The sequence below is a fragment of the Myxocyprinus asiaticus genome, chromosome 46 (genome assembly GCF_019703515.2).
Source record: "Myxocyprinus asiaticus isolate MX2 ecotype Aquarium Trade chromosome 46, UBuf_Myxa_2, whole genome shotgun sequence".
NCBI classification, from domain to species: Eukaryota; Metazoa; Chordata; class Actinopteri; order Cypriniformes; family Catostomidae; genus Myxocyprinus; species Myxocyprinus asiaticus.
Window position 1 is genome coordinate 9,164,140 of NC_059389.1, and position 20,232 is coordinate 9,184,371.

Here is a 20,232-nt window from a genome sequence, read left to right on the forward strand (position 1 = left end):
ACAGCATTTGTAGCATTACGTTGATTACCACAGCAAACAGTGTCGACTCGTCCCTCATTTATTTAAAAATCACAGTTATAAGGCACTTACAATGAAAGTGAATGAGGCCAGTCCATAAGCATTACAATATACATTGTTTCAAAAGTATAGACACAAGATTTAAACATTTTATGTGTTAAAATACATATATATGTTACTAACGTTATCAGTGTAAAATAATATCCAATACATAATTATAACTTTGTTGCCATGACGACGCAAAGTCTGTTAACCCTACAAGCGATTTTCTCACACTAGAGTCATGCAAAAACGTATAATGTTTATGTTGGCTATACTTTTGAAACAGTGTGTATATTAATGCTTATGGACTGGCCCAATTCACTTCCATTGTAAATGCCTTACTGTAAACACATTTTTAAATAAACGAAGGACAAGTCAACAGTATTTTCTATGGTAATTAACATTATGGTACAAATGCTGTCAATTGAGCTTATAGTTGCACTCAGTCTTTTTCTTTCACATTGAAAAGGTTTTACTCCAGGGGAAATGAATAGTAATTTTGAAACATATGTATAAAATCATGACCAGATGAAGACGCCAGTCATGTCAGTAACCTTATAAAAGCTGTTTTATTTTACATGGAGTGGGTCCCCTCATGGGGGCTGACATGTTATGATCACATGACCAGCCGAGTACCACTCAATCTCAGTAACCGCCCTGTTATTGGACAGTTTCACTCATAGATTCAATTAATCATGGCTGACTGTGAATAGTGAATTTTTACCAAAGCATTGGTAACTGAAAACTATTGATTTTGAATGATGATGGATCCATGACCCTAGGTGTCAGTGTAAGTCCAAGACGACTTACATAAAAATAAAAAAATTAATAAAATATAAAAAACTACTGAGTGCACCTTTACTGAAACGTAACCTGAAACGTTAGTTTGAATAATCCTGCAAAGTTAAGAAAAAAAAAAAAAAGGAACAAATATTCCATGTAAACTGCATGTGTATTATTTATTTATTTATTTATTTATTTATTTATTTTTAATAGTCACTGCGTGTGCGTGAACTGTCATATCAATTACCTAAATGCAGATGATCGTAGGAGAAGAATATATCTGCAGGTATTGCTTCAAAAAGTTGCGTGAACATTAAAGATATAGGGAGCCCCTAATCTAACCCTTCCCATGAGTGGAAGTGACGCCCCCTTTTGGAGTTGGCGCAACCCCCTTTTGGAGTAACCCCGCCCTCTTTTGGAGATTCTGCCCCCATTTGGACGTCTCCGGTCTGCAGCTATACCTACTTGAAGCGCGGCAAGAATGGACAAGTTGTACTACATTTACTGGTCACAAGAGGTCAGCCAAATTCATTGAATAACTTTTTTTGCGGGCATTTAATTTCATGTTGAAACATAAATGGACAGACATCTTACTGTCATTTAGTTTAAGCTGCCAGTTCATAGACAATCACCAAACAAACAAACAAACAGCAACATTGTAACAAAACAGCTATATAGATAAAGTCTAATGAACGAGTTAAAAATATTAACCTTACTGCAATACGCAAAGCAACAGCGGCGACAAACGGTGTTTTTTTGTTTTGTTTTGAGACACCTCATACCGCTACTACTGCTCCCAAGGGACTGCTGGTCCCGCCCTATGATACAAGCATGCCCTGTTAACGGGAGCACAGAAGAACAGAAGTTGCTACAGTGTAACAAGTGGCTTGTCTCTACATTGGCCAAAACTCGTAGCGCAAGTTGCAACATTAAACCAAGTGGTTTGTTTTGTTACGTTCTGGAACGCTTTTATATCCGTCAAACGCCGAAGCGCAGAAGTAGAGGTTACTAACTTCGTGACGTTCGCAGACGATTTTTCGTTGCAGCGTGTGGAAGTGCACATCCATACAAGTAGTGCTTAAAGAAGGGCAGCTCGGCGTGTTTGCGTTACTAGCCAGAGTTATAAGGAGACAATGTTGGATGGTGTTTTGTGATCGTTTAAAGGGAATGAGAGTGGAAGAACCGAGCACGCTTTGAGCACGGCAGCGTTTGAGGTAAGAGACGCTTGAATCTCCTAAGTGAATTGCTGTAATGTTATTGTATTGGAAGGTAAAACAAACTGTTTTAGCTCTTTTGTTTGAGGAGTAATTGCTTAGTAGTTGCAAAAAAATTTGGGAACGAAAAATGGGGTTCGGTTCACTTTAAGAGATCACGTTTTGCAATACTGCGGAGCTTCAGCTGGATACATTTAGTGAAATTATCGGTCGCGCTTTTTGTTGTTGCGTTTGTCACATGTCTGTTAGGTTGGTCTCTTCTCTTTGAACGGTTAGCTTGTCTCATTTCTTTCTTTTTATTTTATTTATTTATAAAAAAATAAAATAAAAAAAGTCCCCTTTTTCTCCCAAATTTGGAATGCCAAATTCCCACTACTACTACTACTACTTAGTAGGTCCTCGTGGTGGCGCGGTTACTCACCTCAGTCCGGGTGCCGGAGGACAAGTCTCAGTTGCCTCCGCTTCTGAGACGTCAATCCGCGCATTTTATCACGTGACTCGCTGTGCATGACACAGCAGAGACTCACAGCATGTGGAGACTCATGCTACTCTCTGCAATCCACGCACAACTTACCACACGCCCCATTGAGAGCAAGAACCACTAATCGTGACCACGAGGAGGTTACCCCATGTGACTCTACCCTCCCTAGCAACCGGGCCAATTTGGTTGCTTAGGAGACCTGGCTGGAGTCACTCAGCACACCCTGGATTCAAACTCACGACTCCAGGGGTGGTAGTCAGCATCAGTACTCGCTGAGCTACCCAGACCCCATCTTGTCTCATTTCTGATTCTCATCTCTTCTGTTTTAATTTGTAAACTATTGGGGCGAGAGGTGTCTGTAGAATGTCTTTCATGTCTTTTTGATGTTGATCAGAATTTCCCCCACCCCAGGAATGGGCAGGTTTGCCAGCTGTAATTTTAATCATGCATGTAGTCTGATATACACTAGCTGCTAGTTATTAGAAATTTAGACACCAGGGTCAGAAACTAAGTGGGGCTTGGGGCAAAAATGCCCCTGAAATTCAAAATGTGGGGGGCAAAAAATGCTCTTGTACTGAATTTTTAAATTTTTATTTTATTTTTTATTATTTGTAACATCTGATATAGTTCTTCATTTTCTATTATAGTTCTAGTTCTACATGTATTATTGCATTAAATATGAGTTTGTTGATTTTATTTGAATGGTAAGAGGTAATAAATTCATCAATTGAAATAAAAATCTATTAATAAATTGAATAAACTGAAGTATTTGTCATAAACAGAGCAAACACTGTTTGATTTATATGGTTTAAAAAATGGCCTCATAAAGGTGTAAATGCCCCTGAAAATCAAATTCAGGGTGCAAATTTTGCCCCTTATTTAAAAGGTCATTTCTGACGCAAGTCGACATGTACATTCATTCTTTAGCATTACTATTTTTCACATTTAGAATAAATGTAATACAAAATTTGTAGTCAAAATTATGAAATAACACGCATGGAAGTAACGGTATTGTGTAGTGACCAGAAATGTTATCTCATATTTAAGCATCTTCAAAGTTGCCACCTTTGCCCAAATTACAACTCTGCACATTTTGGACATTCTCTCAGCCAACTTCACGAGGTGCATCCTGACATGCTGTTTAAAACAGTATTGGAGCTTCCATGTATATTGGATACTAGTCGGATGCTTTTTCCAGACTGGTCCAACCATTCATTCAAAAAATTAAATTGTAGTTTTGTAAAGAAATTCATATGTAGGCTCTAGGCACAATTTCTGTTTGTCTACAAAACTCATTTCAAGCATTAAAGCACAAACCTTTAATCAGAAGGTTTTGAATATCAAGAGAAATGTAAAATAAGTTGTCCAAACTTGTAACTGTTTATGTAATTTTGAAGAAATTTGCATTCACAGTGAAACAAGTTGGTAGCATATCTCTATTCTTCAATTTGTGGTAGATGGAGCCCATCAGCTGTCTGTATGTAAATTGTGAAATCTATCAGATTCAAGAACTTACTAAATACATCATGAGCTCTTAATGTGTTACTGATCCCTTCTGAGCTGGAGGAAACCAACACCGCAGTAGGTTAAAGTGAAGCAGAATCAAAGACAAATGGACATGCGTTTTGCCATTATAAATTGCTTTCTTGTATTGTTTTCAGACTACACAGCCCTAAGTTTGTTGTTCTTAAGTCTAGAAGCTTTGGAATTCTCAGGATATGTTCTGCATTGGGTCGTCTCATTCCTTGCCTACCTCTCTTATTCATTTAAAGCTTTATGTATGTTGCACTTTTGGAATTTCCAGTGAAACTCATGCTTTTGCTGGCATACAGTCCCCGGATCAAAAATCAAATAACCTAGACAGATATTTTAATTTCCTCAATACTCTCAAGATATTCGCCTGCTTAATCAACCACACATGAAGAACTGGAATACTGGAAGTCATGGAGGCAGTTAAAGTTTCTATTGTTGATTCAAATGTTGGGCTTGTGCCGAAGATGTCAGACAGAGAAAGTGTCAGCTAATGCTTATGTAGACGAAGCCATGGCCAAAAGAAATTCAAGAGGGTTCATCTGCAACTCATTGCGGAGTATACAGTTTTTAGCTTCTTTCTGGTAGATGTTTTCTGTCGTGATTAGTACTGAACAAGATGAGAGGTTTGATCATCTAGTGAAGATTGCACCATAGTATTATTCCTAATCTAATTAATCCTTGACAGTGTGATAAATGTGCAATAAGGTGACATTTCCATCATGGTTCAAAACCGTAACAGCTCTTTGTTTTTCTGTCTGGTATGTGCATGGCAAACTGATATTATGATAATTCATAAGAATAGTTTGAGATGGCGAAGTCATAAGAAATTGTACCACTTATACACCAACCAATCACATACGCTTCCCCCATGTCCTTGTAGACTCGGATGTTTCGTTTTTTCCTTGTTAAATTAAATGTGGCCCCACACTTGCAGTCTTGGCCACTTGAGTGTGCGTGCATGCGACAGGAAGTAAGTGTTCAAGACTGTCCCATGTCTAAAACATGCCAAAGCTCTATGCACTTAACCCACACTAAATCCACACTAGTGCGAATACCGCTTCGGAGCGGTCTTTCAGGCTAAGTGTATCCCAGAGTTCATCACGATCAGGAGCCACACCCTGCCTACCCAAGCAATCGGTGTATTTTCGCCATGATGACGTCAAGGGAAGCTTTTTAACATAAGTTATTTATTGTAATCAGATAGTGAAACTTAAGTGAAGCATATATTTATTTTAGTATAAATGAATATATTCAACATTATATAACGTGTTTGGGATGACTTAATAGCAGTATCATAATTACAAAATATTATTTACGTGTATAATTATGTACCTCTTTGTTATCGCTCTCGCCCAGTATTCTCCTTATTTTGTTTGTTCTAGCCTAATACTGCTGGTCATTTTGGTCATCTATCAGCCAGTGTGGCATACACTATGCGGCCTAGTAAATGCCGTTTTAAAATTAAAAATGTATCAACTACTATCACAGGTTCTTTCTCGTCTTTATGTATTTAAAATATACGTTTTAATGCTTTTTATTTGTTGAATGAAACCACATACTGATAAGTTGTGTAAAGCAGTCATCTTATATAAATGAAAAGCCAAAGCATATCATTTAAAAGGTTTGTATTAGTAGCTATTAATGGATCACACAGGTTTATAGAATAAAGTTTTCATTTTTTTTTTTTTAAATAAGTTTAATGCAGTGTATTGAGAAACAAAGTAGAAAGAAATTGGTTATATTTCATATTTTACAGCAGTTATGGACAACACAATTTTACAATTATTTTAATAAAGTATTGAAAATCAAAATGAGTAAAAATAATTACGTTTTACAATTATTTTCACACAATAAAAACATTATAAAAAAAATTACTTGCATATTTTCTACAGCACAATACACTTCCAACAACCAGTAGTGTATTAACAAAGGAAAAGATGGGTAAAATTTTCCACACTCTCGCAGTCTCCACGTCTACTTGCACACTAGTGGCCAAACACCTGAAATACGCAAGACAAGTTGGTAAGCAGGCAAGACCAAAACTACAAGTGGGGGTATGGGGACAGGGCCGTGTGTCGATGCAAAGATAAACCTAACAATGAAGTTTAAGACCCTACCCAGACCATAAACCTGACTATGATAGTACTTAAAAAAGCCCTGTTGTGTTGGATGGAAGAAAGAGAAACTTTTGTGATATTTTTCCTAATTTTAACCCCTAACCCAAACTCCATACCTAAACCTAACCAAAAGGGGAACACTTTACCCAGAACCTAAACCTAATGATGATAGTAATGTAAAAAAGCCCTGTTGTGTTGGCCAGAAGAAAGAGAAACTTTTGTGATATTTTTCCTCATTTTAACCCCTAACCCAAACCCCATACCTAAACCTGACCAAACGGGGAACAATTTACCCAGAACCTAAACCTAACAATGATAGTAATGTAAAAAGCCATGTTGTGTACGGTAGAAGAAAGCTAAACTTCCTGGTTCAGAACGTGCGTTCGTGATATTTTGAAATTTGAACCCATAACACCCCATACCAAAACCTAACCATATGTTTGAACCTGTGGCCATGATTGTAATTAATAAATATGTTTTGTGTATGACGGAAGAAAATATGAGGGTTTTGAAGTAGACGAGGGAAGCAGTGTAAATCTTGTCAACGAAATCACTGACAAGTATGTTAGTAAAAAAAAAGTTTTTTTTGATTTTGTCAATGATAGCTAATATGAGACAAAAGACACACCATGACGATAATGAAACATTTTTATTAAAGCATACTGTTGACGAAAATATGACGAGAAAAATTATACGTCAAGATATTAACGTGCAAGATATAAACAGAAGAAATATCTAGAGAAACGTCTTTTTATAGAAGATATGGATTATCTAATCTAATAATTTATGTTGGGGATTTCCCCACTTGAGCTGCATGAGTTGAACGTGCTGAACAGCGGCAAAATTAACCGCTTTGAAACGGGTTAAATTACCTTACTCAGATGCATCCTATTTATACATGAGATTATTCACTATATTCACAACATACATTATATGCAATATTACAACTTAAATCTGCTCAGACAATGAAGCAAATGAACAGGTGAACTTGAGCTAAGTTACGTGCTACGCTAGTCATAATATGTGTAAATTGTGTTACGTAACTTGCGTTGTGAATATGCCTTTCCTGTAAAAAACACATAGCAATGTAATATCCTAAACTAGTTAAACACTGAAAGTTAAGGTTCTAAATCGTTAATCATTCAGAATACAGTAGGCTAACTTCTAAAGAGTGTTTAATACTTCAGTATATTCATTATATGCTATTATTTCAGGAGCTCATAACAAGGACAGTTATACAGTATTTTGTATGTAGCCTATTTGTATATGTTTGATACAAGTTTAAATGTAGAAAATGTCATAGGCCATTTTAGTAAAACTGACTAAAATGAATGAATTACATGATGTAATATTGGCTCATTTTAAAGGACATTTTTGTCAAAAGACTAAAACTATGACCAAAAACACGAGACGGAAGCTTATGTGAATTATGTATAAGTCATACGTTTTTGTACAAATAAAGTCATACAGATTTGCCATCTCTTACTATTCTTACGAATTCTCATGAGACTGTGTTGGTGCGTGGTTAGATATTGAGAAAATGTGTATTTTGAAGATAATTGTTCTTCACTTTCTGATTCTTCTTTTTTTTTTTTTTTTTTAACAAATAATTGTGTTTTATTAAAGTGGTTAGCTCTCCTCTAGATCCTACTGGTTATGCCAAGGATGTCGATTTCATTTAAGGCAATACAAAAGCCAGATGGTTTTCTTTTATGCTACATTGAGGCAAATGAAGGGAATGATGTGTATTTTACAAGTATAATGTAATACGGTGTTTGGTAATGAAATCCGTACTGAAATCCTGAAAAAATAGTGTTTGCCTAATTGTATTTGGACAAGCAGGTCCCATTCGTCACCTATTAGTAATCAGAAAGCTCAGTTGTTACGCACAGACCCCAGGAAGCCCTAGCTTCCCAATGGATGCTATTAGGTTTCAGTGTTTTCCAGAAGCACAAGGGATGGTGTTGATGAGGAATATGTAGTAGATATGTTTCATAGAAATGTACCAGCTGTTTTTTTGCCTTCCCAATATAGTCTACCCACTATCTTGATGCTTATATTCGGTTACTGTTCTACACATTGTCTGTTCTATTGAACGTTTGACTCTACGACTGATATCAGACTACTATCATGGGCCTCTTGCTTTTTAATAAAGCAGGCAGACAGAATCTGTGGCCCTGTTCTCTGATTCAGCAAATACTTGAGGAAAGTCCAACCTCTCAGTCTGAGTTGGTTTGGAGGAGTAGCTTTCAAAAAAACAAACTGTTCCCATGAACGTCCTTTGCCTGGCCAGAAATGCCAGATATTTTTTGTTCTGAGGTAGAGCTGCATGTTATTGCTATGTACGACATGCTGTTTCACTTTGAACGACAGAGATTGTTACGTTTGATTTATTGGTTTTAGGAGTCGGCTCAAGTATGTTTATATTGTTTGTTTGGGCAAAGAAGCACAGGAGGTTTTCTGCCTCACTGTTTTATTACTGTGCTGTGCAGGAACACATAAATTGAGTATCTTGCCTCCTGTTGGCCCCCATCACCTCCGAAGGGTTGCTGTGTAATGCCACGCAGTTATTTTTTTATCTATTGAAGTAAACAGTAATGCGTTTTAAATCTGAGGGGTGTGAATTTGTCTCTGTTAAATTATTTGCTGCTATCTCAGCTTAATATGCATAGACAACTAAAAGTAAAGCATTAATTGGTTGATCTATCTAAAAAAAAGGGATGGGAATCGTAAGGAATTTAACGATTCTGGTTCCAATTCCTCTTAACGATTCTGATTCCTCAACAGTTCAGTTAACCATTTTTAAGTTTGAGGAAGAAATATTTGGAAATAAGAAATGCAATTTTTATTGCAATTACTGACTTCAGCAGTCTGTTGCCAAATTAAGAGATCATATCCAATTTCAACAGAGCAGATATAATACATTTAGGAATGAATTGAATGCAATTCTTGCAAAAGATGTTTACACAGACTTTGACATTTAAAAGTTTTCATACCCTTGGAGAATTGGTAATGTGTACCATTTTTAAAGAAAACATGAGTGAGCAGGCAAAACACATTTCTTTTATTTCTTATGGGATTCATATTCAATTGTAGGTTATAACAGAATGGCACAATCATAAAACAAAACATGGCAACAAAGAAAAAAATTAAATGACCACTGTTCAAAAGCCTGCATACCCTTAGTTCTTAATACTGTGTACTGTCCCCTTTAGCATCAATGACAGCGTGCAGTCTTTTGTAATAGTTGTCTATGAGGCCCCAAATTCTTGCAGGTGGCATAGCTGCACATTTGTCTTGGCTAAATGCCTCCAGGTCATGCAAAGTCTTTGGCTGTCTTGCATGTGATGGCCACTCCAGAACATTCACCTTTTTCTGCTGTAACCACTGGAGGGTCAACTTGGCCTTGTGCTTAGGGTCATTGTCGTGCTGGAATGTCCAAGAACGTCCCATGCGCAGCTTTTTTGCGGAAGAATGCAAATTGTCAGCCAGTATTTTCTGATAATATGCTGCATTCATCTTGCCATCAATTTTCACAAGATTCCCCGTGCTTTTAGAGCTCACTCACCCCAAAACATCAGTGAGCCACCACCATGCTTCACAGTGGGGATGGTATTCTTTTCACTATAGGCCTTGTTGACCCCTCTCCAAACATAGCGCTTATGGTTGTGACCATAAAGCTCTATTTTGGTCTTGTCACTCCAAATTACAGTGTGCCAGAAGCTGTGAGGCGTGTCATGGTGTTGTCGGGCATATTGTAACCGGGCTTTTTTGTGGCATTGGCACGGTAAAGGCTTCTTTCTGGCAACTCGACCATTCAGCAAATTTTTGTTCAAGTATCATCGTATTGTGCTCCTTGAAACAACCACACTGTCTTTTTCCAGAGCAGCCTGTATTTCTCCTGAGGTTACCTGTGGGTTTTTCTTTGTATCCCGAACAATTCTTCTGGCTGTTGTGGCTGAAATCTTTCTTGGTCTACCTGCCCTTGGCTTGGTATCAAGAGATCCCCGAATTTTCCACTTCTTAATAAGTGATTGAACAGTATTGACTGGCATTTTCAAGGCTTTGTACATATTTTTATATCCTTTTCCATCTTTATAAAGTTCCATTACCGCAGTTAATGTTATTGCAGTTATTGCAGTTCTTTTGACTGTTCTTTTCTGCTCCCAATGGCTCAGTATCTAGCCTGCTCAGTGCATCCACGTGAGAGATAACAAACTCATTGACACTAACTGCAATTTAAAAAGCCACAGGTGTGGGAAATTAACCTTTAATTGCCATTTAAACCTGTGTGTGTCACCTTGTGTGTCTGTAACATGGCCAAACATTCAAGGGTATGTAAACTTTTGATCATGGCCATTTGGGTGATTTCTGTTATCATTATGATTTAAAAAGGAGCCAAACAACTATGTGATGATGAATGGCTTCATATGATTACTATCCTTAAATAAAAGACATAAGTCATATTTTCAAAATGAATGCCAAAATTTCACAATTTCTGCCAGGGTATGCAAACTTTTGAGCACAACTCTGTTTTCCCTTATGTTTCCCCTGCAATTATTGGGCTTGTTTAATCATCATTAATAATAATAACAACAACAATAATGACCAGATAACAAAGTCTATTTAGTTACAATTAGGTGTGTGCACAGCATCCCAATTCATAATCGTGCTAATTTTCCTTTTGAGATAAAGCACTGCCAGCCCATTCCACGATGACAAAAGCGAGTTCATGCATTCAGTGGTTGTCGTATCCAGGTGTCCATTGCAATAAACATGCAGCAGTCAGAAGTTTTTCTAAGAAATATTAATGCTCTTCATTAAAATGATTAGAATCTATTTGCAAAAACAATCGGCATACTTTAACTCTGATGAACTCTTATTCTTTGGATGGGGTTAAGGAAGAACAGATGACGGTGAGTGTTGAATAATTAATGGAAATAGGGGTGTTAGGCCTGCCCACATGTGCAAAGCAAATATTCAAGTTATAAACAAATTGTTTTCTTGTTTTTGGCTATTTCTTTTTAAATTGAAATACAAGCAGATACAATGTAAATTGTTATGATGTGATAAAGAGAGATAATGGGAAATGTGATAAATGAGCGGTTTGTTGGTTATGTCGTTTTGAAGACAAAAACGAGAAAATGAAGTATCCGAAGGTACATGTACAGTTTCAGCAGCCTTGGCAACATTGGTTCAACCAATGGCTATAGTTTGGGGCAGGAACTATCTGTTTGGGTGACCAATGGAAGATTCGGGGAGTGTTTGGGAAACCTTTATTTTTTCCAATTTCTGTTTGGTGACGCTAGTGACTCAGAACTTACACACTTCACCTTTTAAGGATTTTAGTTTTTTTACATCACGTTATGTAAAATTAGTTTTTAAAGATACTTGTTACTCAAGTAAGTTTACCAGTGAAATCACTTTTCCTTTTTTCTTGAGAGAATCTAAACAAGAGACTTGTTATGCTACAGTACAGCATTATGTAATTTCTCAACAGAGAAGTACTAGTTGGTTTGTCAGCTGTAACCATAGATTGAAAGTGCCTCATTAGTATCTTAAATTTATGGATGCCTGACGTGTGCAGGAAGGATAACGTTTCTCTAAGGCTGTATGTGCATTTGTGCTTTCAAGACTATTAGGGAGGCACTTTGCTTTGTTGTCATACACCTGCCAAGTGGCCTGCCTTTCCCCTTTCTGCATTGACATGATAGATTTTATCTTTTATCTACCCTGGGTCGTATGTGCTTGGGGAGGTCTGTGAAACTGGTTGACACAAACATTTTATTTGATTTGATTCGAGTGCTTCAAATGGGAGTTGATCAGTGATTTGATTTGAGAGTGAGTAAGTCCCTACCCACATGTTTTTCTAGTTCAATAGTCTTTATCTTTTGGAAATAGGTCACATTATGGAAGTAAAAAGGGTTTTGAATGCTGTTTCACATCGAATAAGGTATGTATGATTTTAAATTTAAATTACTCTACATCTATAACATAAGATTACTCATTATTCAAGCCATGCTGCAGCCATGCACCATTTCTTAGCCACACCCTACGTTCTCTGTCAGTCATATTTTGACAGTCAGCTATAAGCATTGGAACAATAGACCTTAGATGTCCAAACTGAAACTGGGTCATCAGCTGTGCAGCTGAATATGACCATCTGTAACCTCTTGGAACAGGCAGCACCCAGAGTTCCTCATGCAAACATATACGTCTTTGTGAGAGCACACATCTGCAGTTGTAATGGTGATGTGCGTCTAGCCCGTTTCCTGTGAGTACTGTAGCACTTTGCAGCCTGTTGTTTCTGCTAACTTTCTGGCTCATTTATAAAGTAGGTTATGGAGACTGGATAGATATTTTTACCATTTTGTTTGAAGACAAAATAGTAGAGTAGTATGCCATTTCGACCACGGCCAACGTCTGAGCAATGCCACATTTCATAAATAAAATAAAAATGTAAAGATATTATAAAATTATTTTGATGACGCAATATGAATAAAAATTATTTGTTAATTACAAAATATTAAATAAAATAATAAAATATTAAAATATAATTAAAAGTTTGTTATATAAGGCTTTTAATATCTACAGATAGCATAACTGTCAACAGCCATTAGGGTTGGGAATTTTTGATTCCTGTTCCAATTCCTCTTTACGATTCCCGTTCCTTAACGGTTCCAGTAACAATTCCAGTAATTCTTTTAGTACTTTTTATTTTTTTAAAGAATTATTTGAAAATGAGAAATGCAATTATTGTCTGTCTGTTACCAAATAATGAGATCATTTAAGATTTGTACAGAGCAGATATAACAAATCAGAAATAAATGTAATACAGTTCGTGTAAAAGGTGTTTTTGCAGACTTTTTAGAGACAAAAATACAATCCAATAATAGATCCGTACTCTATTTTAAATAAAGAAATCTAAACCAACACGAAATGTGATGGCATATTTCATTTATTCATTTATTATTGTATAAAATTCCACTTATTACAACAAAACGTGTGTATCTTTAATTCTACATTGTCATATGAACACTCAGTCAGTAACTGCACTGCTTGGTTTAATAGAGACACCGGTCATCATTAAATAAACAGTAAAAGAAGAAACGGCTCATTAGAGTGGTTCTTTAGGGATCGGACTATACCGGAAGCACCAAATGTTTTGCACTGTTGATTCAAAAGAACCGGCTCCTTTGAATAATTATTTCGGGAATCGAACTGTATCGGCAGCGCATATGTTTCCCGCTGTAAAAAGAGCTGGCTCGAGACTCGTTCGACTGGGAATTAAATACACTGGTAGAACTGTGTGTTTTTACGCTGTGGAGTCAGTAGAGGGCTGCGCTGCTGCAGAGATGCACTGCTGGAAACACTGTCAGAGTATTTGAGGACGGTGTTCCAGCCACATCGGCAGGAAATTGCACGCTAGAGAACCGTTAACGGAACTGAAAGCCACGAAGATCATACGATTCTGGTATTTTTTTAAAGAATGGTTCTGAACAAGAACCGACTTTTTTTTTGGTTAAAAATAACACACACACACGCGCACAAAACCATGAAAATATTTTATATTTGTTATCTTGATTATTAATAAATTATCTTATACAAGTAATTTAAAGTTTTGGCAGAAGATTCCATGTCTGTGTTTTTTTTTATGTGTTTTGGATAAAATAACGTTTGAGCTCTTTTGTACTTTTCAATTTCAAAACTATAGTATGGAAAATAGCTTTTGAACTATTTTCTATTTGAAGATTTTGTACAAATTGTCAGGAACTTTGAAAGCAATAAGTGAAGAATAATGCTGACAAACGTAGTCCTATTTACATTTGAATCTCAAAGTTTTTTTTTAATGTATTTTTTTTAGACGTTTTCTCAGTTAACATTTAGCATGAAATCACCCTGATATTAAAGGTGCTGTAAGCGATTTAGCCGTTCTGGAACTTCCACGAGACTGAGCTGTTGAATTAGATACGCCTCCTCTTTCCAAAACTCCGCCCTCCAAGGATACCGTTGAGACCATCACCAAACAGTAGAGCAGCAGTGCGTCTTCTCACAGTTGTCAAACACAAAAGTAGCAAAATAGCACCCTCAGTCATCAGCTGTTATGAATCCGAATATGACATTACACCTGAATGAACTACTACATAAATGAGAACGCGCAAAATGATTTTCAGGCAAAAAGCACATCATAGTCTTCTGATTGGCTGATCACAGGATTTGTCCGCAACCACATTTTTCTTTGCTGTTTACACAGTATAGTGCTGTTACACTGTAATAAGTGTCCTGAGATATCTCACCAGTCTCTGTAACAGTTACAGAGACCGGTGAGATATCTCAGGACACTTATTTCAGTGATATGTTACAAGGAGAAGGAACATTTTCTGAACACCATTCCATACAAGCACATTTAATATGTCTTAAGTAAAATAAGAATATTTACTATCACAAATGTTTATAGTACATGTTGTTTCTTTTTTTCTTATTTTACAGAACATTTTTTGTTTGAGTACATTTTGATTTCTCAATGTCCATCATGTAATCATTTCCCTACTGATGAGATTTTAAAAATAAGCATAATTTACATTTATCAAATTGTGTTACTCTTTAACACTTTTGCACCTTCAATTTTACAGCAATAGCATAAACACTGACACTCAGAAGGTAAATTAATATGGATTATATGCTATTATATGTAACATACAGTTTATAGATCTGAAGCAAATTTGAAAGGCAGCTTCTGCTTTCAATTTGATGGTTATCACCCTGCTGACATACCACGCTTTTGGGTTTTCCCTTTTTCAAAATCAGAGTGCAAAGTAAATTTTAAAATAGTAACAGTTAAAGTAGTGCTGTCAGACAATTAAAAAATTTGAAATCCTGATTAATCGCATAATTTTTCATAGTTAATCACAGATTTTGAAAGTGCTGAAATTTTACTTCTTTTCCTGTCAAAATGCATTTGTGTCCTTGTTAGGAAAGAAAACAAAACAGTATGTAACAATAATGCTTTATTTATTTATTTATTGATTGATTGATTTTTCTCCCCTTTTTCTCCCAATTTAGAATGCCCAATTCCCAATGTGCTCTAGTGATTCGCCTCAATCCGGGTTGCGGAGGACGAATCTCAGTTGCCTCCGCGTCTGAGACCGTCAACCCGCGCATCTTATGTTGGCTTGTTGAGCGCGTTACCGTGGAGCTATAGCGCATGTGGTGCCTTGCATCCACGCACAACTCGCCACGCGCCCCACCGAGAGCGAACCACATTATAGCGATCACGAGGAGGTTACCACGTGTGACTCTACCCTTGCTAGCAACGGGTCAATTTGGTTGCTTAGGAGACCCGGCTGGAGTCACTCAGCATGCCCTGGGATTTGAACTAGCGAACTCCAGGGGTGGTAGTCAGCGTCTTTACCACTGAGCTAACCAGGCCCCCTACAATAATGCTTTATTAAGATTTTCCAAACAAAGCCTTCCACAGTATAAAGATAGAAATGCACTAAAATAGCACCAATTCAATCATATTAAATGTTTCACAAAGTCTTAGCTTGAGTTTGACTAACTGAAAAAAACTAGTCCCATGCATAGTTAATGCGCATTGCATATTCATTGCAATGCGCATTAAATCTCTTAAACTCTCATCCTCCACAATATTAATCGGCCGGTAGACTTTGGCTATCCACTTTACTACAGCGATCGTGAAGCCGCATTCATGATTTGTATCAGGACGCCAACGCAGCATCAAGTGCCGCTTTGAACTCCACATGAAAAGTGCTTGCAAACTTTCTGCTAAATGTTCTGCATTTTCATGATAGTTCAGACTTAACGTGCTTTTGTGGTAATTAAATTATGCATTACAAAGTCTGCAAGTACTTTATTTCGATCGCAAGTCCCATCTGGGCTTGTTTTGTACAACAAATAGCATTAAGAGGTCCTTTCCCCATCATTGGATCACTGATACGGAATCGCTGTTGTGTGTTGTGAAGTGTTCATTAGAGTAATGTCTCCAGCTGGACACATCGCAAAGGGTCCGCTCTCCTCCGACCAGTGTTTATGCTAGTTTATGCCTTACGGTAAACGTGTTAATTGCGATTTAAGAAAAATTAACACGTTATACTTTAATTAATCACATGCGTCAATGCATTAACTTTGACAGCTCTGGTTTAAAGGTGCATTCAGTCATTTGTTTTAGATATGTTGCACTTTTCGAACTTTACTGACACATAGCGGTGTAGGTGCGGCATCATGCATATTACATATGCCACTGTAGAAATGCGCTATTACAGTCAGCCCTTATTTATTTTGGGAATGAAAGTATCCAATAAAAGTGGAATTAAAAAGAGAAAATTAGTAGTATTCAGCTGGACTTGTGATCTCAACGTGGCCGCCTCCATGCGGCAACCCAGCTCCATGTAAAATAAAACCACTTTTATTAGGCTGCTGATATGTCTGCAGTTTTCATTTCATGTCAGTGCACATTATTTAAACCCATTTTTTATTTGTATTTTATTTATTTTTTTAAGTACTCTGTATTTCTTTTGGGGTTAACTTTTTTTTAATGAGGAAAATATGAACGACGTCAACTTTAATTTCATTTAGGTTGGAGGAAATCTTCTCTAAACTGCATGGAAGGCCTTTTGATTGGTGATTCATTTAACATTACATTAATAAAGTTCAGATTCCTGATAAAGAATATAAACATATAAGACATATAAAAATGTAATTTTGAAAAAAGAATCAGGCTTTGTTTCATGGATAGATGTTTGAATATCTTCTCTTTTGTCTCGAAACAAGTGTTGATAGATTGGCCATTGCTGTTTTTTTTCCTTCTTTTTTCATCAGTGAAAATGTCCATGTCTAGGACTGAAAGACCTTAACGAATAGAAAAAAATAAAACAATTTCATTCTTTTGACTCAGTACATCCAGGATTTTCCACATTGTCGTCAGCTTTGTGGAATGATGTCAGTGTCACATTTCTTTGGACTTCTTATCCTGTATCATAAAAATGGCTATATTTAGTCTGTGGGTGTGGGTTTGGATTTGGGAAGATTTTATCTTCCTTATCTTACCAAATAAGTGTTGAAAATTGCCCATAATGAGACTTGTTTTATGGTCCCCTTGACTCACAATGTAGCAAGCCAATGTAGTTACTTCCTCCTGGGAATCCAAAATATGCATTCAAGTGGCCTTTGATCAGTCAGCTTAACACTAATTTTATGAAACCTTTGTTTTTCATTTCTAGATGTTCACGTATAAGCACTTTGGGGGGGGGGCAGGACTTGACTGTATTCATGTCATAAATGGTTTTACTGTTATACTCTATTGCAGGGGTCGGAAACCAGTGGCACTTTTGACATCATTGCCACGTGAAGGGGTAATCACTGGCACACGGCAGCGAGAGAGAAATTAGTACTTTATTTATGTGAAGTCCCTCGCACCTGCATGCCAGTCTACCTCTTGATGTAATGCTTCCTCATAATCGAGCCATGATCAGTTCAGGCAGGGCTTGTAAACGTGTCCGCTTGGAGTAGGTCGCATCGCGAAGTCGAATGGATGACATCCTTCGTTTTCTTATTTGTAGCTTTTTGCTTACAGAACAACACTTCATATAAATAAGAAGCTACGCAATGAATGTTTGAGATTTTCAACCCATGCAGCGTACACGCTTCATTTGGGACACTGAACATTGGGACACTTCAAGCGCAGCTGGAATTAATCAGCACCATCGCTGTACAAATAACACTATATGTTTCATTTTCATTTTAAACCTACTTTTAACAACTCTAATATTTAAAAGATTGTTTCCTATTCGTGGTCATTATTAATATAAAGGTATTACAAACAACACCCCTTTAACGAGAAAATAAAGCTTTGGTATCATATATTTACACTTATGCTCGTCTTCTAAGACATGACGGCGTTTCTGGTAAGGGAACTTGGTCAGCAACAATACTCCCTGATTTTTATGGTGCATTGTGGGATTTTTTTAGGGAGCGAATGTTTCCGTGCACTGGAAAGATTTAGCGATTTAGGCAGCCCTTAAAATGGCTGACTACCTGATCAGTGCCCTGACTACTGAACTAGGAAGCTGATTGAGACCCTAAATTAAATCTGGAAATTAACAACTTTGTTTTTTTTTTTTTTTTGGAAATTTTATTACATAAAATGAATAAGAAATATTTAAGATTGCACACAGTTTGTAGGTCACTAATCAAATAAGCAAATTTGTGTCATTAATTGTGTTAAAAGTAATTAACAAGAAAAATGAAATCTATTGTGATAACGCAAAGTCTCCATGAAATCATTGTTCCGCCTTGCAAAAATCTGAGAGAAAAAAAAATCTAAGGAAGTTCTGTCCTTCCCTAATGTCTTCAGTCCAATATTGTGGAGACATCTGTTTCTTTTCCTACTTTACAATATTGAACTGTTTTGCCATCACATCAAACATTCTGAAGTCACTGTATTGGCCATTTATGCAGACTTTCTGGTTCTACCAATTCTTCCTTACTAAAATATATATTTTGCCATATGAAGATGTTTAGTCGGATTAAAAATGAATAAACTAGTACATCATGTAATGCAACTTTTTTTGGGAATAATTTCTCCATATATCCAGAGGACAAATATTGACATGGGTGGACTTTGATTAGCTTGAAACAACGTTCATATTACCCAGCTCCGATCCCTTGGTATTTAGATGCCTTTTCTAATTTGAGCCATGAGTCATTTCAAGAGTGACTACAAAATGCATATTTGATTCTTGCCTAGCCCTATAGCACATTCTGGACAATGGGCTGTGAATCCATTTTTTATTTCAGATGTCCACATGTAAAGCAGGATGGTAGCCATTGATTGATTTAATGAATGCTTCAATGTGAATAGTAAAGTGATAAAGCAGACCTCTATATATTGCTTTCCTCTGTAGTCCTCTGGGTACAGCATGGAAGTGAAGGTATGGCTTGGTTTTGCATTTTAACAGCTTAACCGGAATATTCTGTGGGTCACATTCCCCTTGTGGAATCGGCTTGTAAGAATATGTCAGATGAGTTCCTCTGTGGCCTTGAACTGAGTCTGTCTAGTCGAATTTTAAAGTTAAAGCAAGACAACAAATTAGTATCTGCTCCAAATACATTGTCAGGTTAGTTTCCCAAGTTTTATATTCTTTATTTTCTGTTTATTAATGTTTTCCTTGAAACATTAAAAGCACAGTTTTTGGTTCCCATTCATTTCATTTCGGGATGATTAAGGTACAGTAAAACAGACTTTACCTTTTAATAAAACTGACTACTTTTTGTCTTTTGTAATTTTTTTGTAAGATCCTTTTATTTCAACAGTTGTTGCATTTGCAGTTTTTCAGGAACTGGACTGTCATTTTGAGGATGTCGTCATCTTAAAGGGGTACAGTAGCTCACACAAAATTTTTAATTCTCATTTATTTCCACTTGTTTCAAACCTATATTTCTTAAGTGGAGCATGGAATTAGAAATGTTGATGGATGTACTGGATGCTTTTCTCTATATAATGAAAGTGATAGGGTACTGGGGCTGTCAAGCTCAAAAAGCACTATAGAATTATCATAATAGTTTCAAATAAGTAGTCCAAGACTACATTTGCACTATATTCCAAGTCTTCTGAAGTCATATGAAAAGATATATACAGTCTGATATTTAAGTCGTTATTCACCCTCCACTAAAGCTTTAAAATGGAGTACAGAAGTCGTAGGGATTACAAAAATGACAAATGTCATTGGTTCTTGTGTGTCTCGTGGCTAAATCTCATTGATGTCAGTGGCACCATATTTGACTTTAGAGCTGCAGCGGAGGGGTGAATAAGAACTTGAGCTTCGATCTGTACTTCATACAAAAACTCAAATCAAATCACTTCGTAAGACTTGGAATAAAGTGTTTGAGATGTGTGAATTGCTTGTATGGTGCTGTTTTTGCCATTTTGGTGAACTATTCCTTCAATGTAGGCACCAGGGAGAAGCTTACAGCAAGCAGTGGAATGTTCTCTTTAAAAGCCACGAGCACCAGACAAGAATGCTGT

At 36.6% G+C, this 20,232-nt stretch overlaps 1 protein-coding gene across 9 annotated transcripts in view; it reads left to right on the forward strand.

Moving 5' to 3' along the window:
* Positions 1-1,717: 1,717 nt before the first annotated feature.
* LOC127435888 (A-kinase anchor protein 13-like) overlaps positions 1,718-20,232 on the forward strand; it is a 150,001-nt gene continuing 131,486 nt past the window's right edge. For all 9 annotated transcript variants that reach the window (XM_051689657.1, XM_051689660.1, XM_051689663.1 and 6 more), the window contains exon 1: positions 1,718-2,057. The gene's annotated coding sequence lies outside the window, so the exon portion shown is untranslated. The remainder of the gene's footprint in view (positions 2,058-20,232) is intronic.